The sequence below is a fragment of the Temnothorax nylanderi genome, unplaced genomic scaffold, assembly GCF_030848795.1.
Source record: "Temnothorax nylanderi isolate EJ_2023f unplaced genomic scaffold, tnyl_v1.0 TNYL_tig0100_pilon, whole genome shotgun sequence".
Lineage (NCBI taxonomy): Eukaryota > Metazoa > Arthropoda > Insecta > Hymenoptera > Formicidae > Temnothorax > Temnothorax nylanderi.
In genome coordinates, this window is record NW_027249162.1 from 14,766 (window position 1) to 20,835 (window position 6,070).

A 6,070-nucleotide genomic window follows, 5' to 3' on the forward strand; every position below is an offset into this window, starting at 1 on the left:
GTCTTTAGTTTGGAGCGAAGCGCAGGCGAATGCAAAGAAGCGTCGCTCACAGGTCAACGGTAGGGGTTCAAACGAATGTCTTTTAATTAGAGGAGAACGAGACTTTACAAAACGTGACGTAGCACTCCGTGCCGGTGTTTCAACTCTCAAATGTGTAACGCGACGCCCGTTGCACATTTTTTTTTTAGTTGCTCGCGCCAATTTGCAGCGTCCCGTCATCGCGCGCGCATATTCGCGCACGCAAAAAAGAGGGCAACCGGCCATCCTCTTTAATGCATTTCTACGATACTCGCGGATGACGCCTGCGTTCCACGTAGCCGACGTCATAACCGACGTAAGGTACGGGCTCGCCATAGTAAAAGCCAGCCCGAACGATCCCCTTCGAGCCATTCCGCGCTCAAGTAGACATAATCCAGTTTAAAAGTACGGCAGGAGGAAGATAGCGTGGGCGCATTTCACCGACGTTCAGTGAACGTTCACACGTTTGTCGGAAAAAAAAGAATTAAGAAAAAAAATCTCGTATCTCGCGCGTGACAGACATCGGCTCTCGCGGACCGATTTGCGCGCGCCTAACGTCCGTCTTATTTTCCGAATGGAGCGATACGTCTTTACGCTTGATGATATGTAAACAACGTTGCGCGTGGGTTCCGATGAAATTAATCGCACGAATGCATCAATGCCTCGAAGCGAGGGGGGCAATCAATCGATTAGTAGTAGTAGCGACGCCGGACGATGGACGCGGGGACAAATTTGCATTCTGTCGCCGTCGACACACAGCACGGAAACGGGAGCCGGAAGAACGGCTGGATGGAAGAGGAACAAGGGGGAAAAAAAAGGACGCGCTGAAATAAGGCGCAGTCACCTTGTTAGCGTCTCTCCCGGTACGGGTGAGGATGTGATTTGAGGGTGAGTGATTGACAAGCGCTTGCAGTTTGCGCATTAGGGGGACGAAAGAGGCGGCGCGGGCGCGCGGAACGGTACGGCGGAAGCGGAAGATAATGGAACGCTGTTCGCTTTACGGTGATGTCATAAATCGGGACGTAGCGGGAGGCGGCGCGTTCGTCCCATGTAAATCACGTTTTATATGCTAAACCGGAATTATATACATCGCGCAGTGACATACATGCACTTATACGCGCTTGTTAGCATACATGTATACATATATAGGACGAAATCCTTTTTCACTAAATATTCTTTTTTTTCTCTCTCCCTCTCTCTTGCTTCCGTACGTGCGAAGATTTGTTTTTACATTCGCAATATTCCTCAATATTCCGTTTCGCAGGGGAATATAGGTACCGTATAAATCTGTCAGGGCAGATCAGCCGAAAATCATATATAACGTTTCCCTCCCACGTGAAAGAAGAGAAATATCGATCGAAAAACAGAGAAACTCTTCCGTGTTATTGAATAATCCGTGCGGCACGGTCGTAAAATACGTATCTCTACACTTTACAGACGGAGTGCGCTTAAGGAATCGGGAAACGCTCCGGTCGACTACACGCCCGTCAAAACCTGACGAAGGGGAAAGACGCATATTTGGCATATACGTGGTTTCCATTTTGCGCGCTCCTGTGATCGCATAGAGCCCCGCGAGCACGGCTAAACCGTCGCCATAGCCAACGCCGTGGACAATGAATTTCAGACGCTCCGTTGACGCACTCTGCACGAGTATTTCATGGCTGACTATGCACGGACATGAGACATATTGCCGTTCTCCGACCGGTGGATTTCAATGCAGATTTTATGTTCGCGCGGTGAACACGCATCAGCGATTTTCGAAAAGCGCGTCAGATATCGGTCAGCCGAGCTCGATGAACGAGTTTTGGCCGCCGCGGCGCGGCGGGACAGAAAGGGAATAAAATATATTCAAAATTCAGGATAAAAAATTTTAAATGTCGAAAACTGTCGATACCTCTGCATCTTTCATGTTACACATACGAGGTGAGCCGACGAAAATATTTTCATTCTTTTTTTTTTTGGTAGATTATTGATTTGTGCGAAATATGACCAAACACGTCAGTTTTGCTGTTAAGGAGAATATATCTGTACCTTATCAGAGGTAAAGGCTCGTATGTCCATTTTTTTTAACATTTCGAGAGCTTATTTTCTTTTGAACGCCTTATCAGAATTAAATAAAATTGGCGTAAATTAGTTTGTTATTTAATTACCCATCAGATTTATTCTGTTACTTTTTTTCAAATAAATGAAGGGTATTTTGAAGTTATTTTTAAAAATCATAAAAAACGTGATTTTTCAAAGTTTATTAGCTATAACTTTTTAACGAAACGTTTCCGGACTTATGTTTATTGGAACTTGTTTTGTTCCAAATTCAATTTTCTATAAGACCCTGAAGTTTTATTGGCCTGACCTAGAACATCCTGTATAATTGTAATAAATTCAATACTATTTCTTGAAAATTACTTATCCAAATTAAAAAACAAGATCCATTTGTAAAGAAAATTAAAAGACCTTTAAAACGATACATCACTTGATGCTTATTATTATTTAAGATTCATTAAAGGATAAGTATCTTAATTAAAGAGTTGAAGCAGCAGGGTTGAATTTATCATTATATATTTCTTTTAAAAGAAAATTGACGTGTTTCGGCATATTTCGCACAAATTAATTGGTTACAAAAAACAAACGGGATAAGAAATTTTTATTAGCTTATTCCAACTGTATATCTTTTCTTTCCGCTCGTCGCCTGCCGTTATTTCTGTAATTTTAGTGTATATTGAGGAAATTATAATTGTGCCGGCTGCAAACGGACTGAAAGCGGAGTCATATTTAAACGGCGGCGAGAGAAATATCCGCGAGAGAAAGTGTTCCTTTGTTCGCGTGACGAGTGCGAGACGGTTAAACGCAAAGCGCGAACGCACCGACACACAGTCGCTTGATTAGATATGGCGAACGTGCTGCTATTGTTCCCGCGCGATCGCAAATGCAGCTCTTAACGTCTCGCAGATCGTTACAAAGGCGCGCACAAACGTCAACCGTTTTCGACGCATGCAGCGAGATGCACGAGAAAAGTACGGTGCCGATGTTAGCGGTAACGATTTTCCGATTTATCCCCATGCTCGCCCCCCCCCCCCCCCCGAAACATTAGCAAATTGATACTCCTCATTAATCTCGTTCTTATAAATTTAGTCAAAGCGTATCCGGCACAATTACTTTCTCGCGACAAAAAGCGAAACTTTCCAAGACATGATTCAGTCATTAGCGGAAGCTACCGTTCGTTCTTATAGTAGCTAGTAGCTTAACGTCAACTCGATATTTTTCGTCTACCGCGCTATTTCTGATTTCGACAGTAGGTATAAGCTTTTCAGCGTAGAACATCAAAGCTGAAGTTTCTGTATACAAATTCAGGCATTTAGAAATAATTGCTCAGCTTTGTATTAATTTTTCTCAAGATTCCAAAACAGAGAGTGGAACTCAACTTTGCATATTCTTGGTAATATCCTGTAAAAGCACGAAATTACGTGTACTTTGTATTATGGTCTACGATCTGCGTAATATATATCAAGTGGATTACAGAAACGAGAATTAAGCGTGGATCGGACCACGAAATAATTCCTCTCGCGAAAAGAATTAGGGGAAAAAACTAAACTATATGCCGGGGAAAATCGAGTAGAGTCGCGATAATCCAATTGGCAGCGAACAAAAGGAAGAAAGCGTTGTAATGGCGAAATAGAAAAATATCGGGCAGCGGGTGGAACAAAGTGAAGGAAGCTTTCGAAGAAAGATTAAAGAGGGGATTTTGTAAGTAGACGCGAGAATTTGCTCCTAGTCTGTCGGGGGGATGGCGTGGCTTCTTCAGGGGGAGGGGAGGGGAGGGAGCGGCTTTGTCGGACGAATTCTTGCGGTTTCGGCGCAATTACCTTGACTGAACGTTAATGACGGTTCGTAAATCACGATAGGATGGAACAGAAGTTATACTATCGACAGTGAACGCGATGGCAACCGTAATTCGAACGCGGACTAAATCATCTCGTTTCCAAATATACAACGGCGTATGTTTAGAATAAATTATACATACGTAAAGTTGTATTTCTCTATTTAATCTCAACGGGGGGAGGTTGCTATTATTCTTCCGCGATTGCCCCGATGGCTTTTCCTTGCGTTCTTATGTAGGAAATTTATTGCTCTTCTATCAAACATTCTATCGAACGTTGTTTTGTTCCTCTCTATACCTTTCTCGAGCAGCTGACATAAATTCTGATCGGTGGCAAGCTGCCAAGGGTAAGTTCAAAGATTGTACGATATACTTATACAATACTTGGGCATCTTATCCCAGCCTCATTGTTGTATTGACTATGGGTTGTATAAATTTTCTAACTTTTTAGCACAGTTTTCTATCGATAAATTTTACACAATATTTTTTAAATCACCATTTGTGAAGAGGTACTAACATTTGTACGAAATTGCGCAAATAAGCACTTAAACAACACGCGTGTCTTAAAGACGCCTTTTTTTTTAGAGATGTTTTAAAAAAGACATCTTAAAGACTTTACCAAGAAACATCCTAAAGATGTCGAAACTTTTAAAAGAAAAGATTTTTATTAAATTATATTAAGTCTTTTATGAAATATTTTTTCGAGCATATATAACTGTTTATACACTAACACACTTTATTTATTACAATGCATATGGCACAGTCAATTTAGATGTAACACATACTCCACAAAGATTTAGATACTAATATTGTCTGAGTAGTTTTATGCACATCCCATTGGCAAGGTATTAATGCAATAAAAGATTTTGTAAATCGAAACATAGACATCGAATAAACATATAGATTTCTAATAACTTCATAGACATCTTCAAAATTTCAAGACGTCTCAAGACTTAAAACGTCACAATGTTCTTTGGGTACAAGATGATGCCATCTTTGAAATAGAATCAGACATTGTCATCTGGATAAATGAATAGGCAACGCACTGAATCGTCTTTGTATACACGACAATTCTAGCTTAATGCAAAATGCAACGTGCAATTGTAGATCGACAAAGTGCTCGATGGTAGGACTCATCCGATGGGGAAACTCGTCAGATTTGAGGATCCAATGACGCTTTGTCATTAAAGTCATTACGTCATCCATCAATACATAGCTCCTAAGCCTGCTGGGTCCGCAATTCAATGACAACAAAGCCGCATTTACCGATTGTATAGTACGCCTCACAATAACCGGCTACGCAGAAACTTGAATGGCAACAATGTCCGACTACGGTTTGCGGGATAGGCTAGAGCCGATTTCCACGTTACCGCATTATTTGACCCTAAAGTTGCTTCACTGGGACAAAATATATCTCGGTTGCTTTCCCTGATGTGTCTCAGATTAATTAGGTTTTCACAATTTTTTTTTATTACTGATTTTCTGGCGTTTGCAGTTTCATTGTATCTTGCAACGAAGTACCTTTTTTTTCTTATTGCTTTTCGTTCGCACGATTATTCTGTAAATGGCAGAAAATTGTGCCGTATTAACACTGCGCGGACCTTTTAAGGCACAGTCGATTTTTCATTTATGATTCCCACGGGAATGGCTTCAACTAGCGCTCTTTAAAAAAAATTGCAACAGTTCCGGCCTGTGTAAGTATAGAAATTACTTTTTGAAACCTTAAAGATAATACATGAATTTTTTATAAATTTTTTGTAACACAGAAACGCTTTCAAAAACCCTTTGGACTTAAAAGTCCCTGGGTGTCCGGGTGAGTGCTCCAAAAACAGTGTCCACGCAGTGTTAAGTATAAAGTTATTAAGAAAGTCGTAACGCTAATGAGGTTAATCTTTATCTCGAGCAAACGATAATAATGCTTAATTTTAATTGCACCTCTTGGATCGAAGCGTTCCGCGTTCACCGAGGGGGTGAACGAATCTGCGCGACGGCGGGGCGAGGGGGGGAATAAAATATAAAACGTGGATCACAGTTTTTACAATACGAAAGATTTTCAGCGTCAGAAAGTTCTAATTGCCCCGTAGCGTAACGGATTACACGCGTTTTCGCGGTGTCACATGACACCGGTCACCGGGCCGGGAAAACAAAAGGCCAGCCCGGAGTGATGGATGGGTTCCA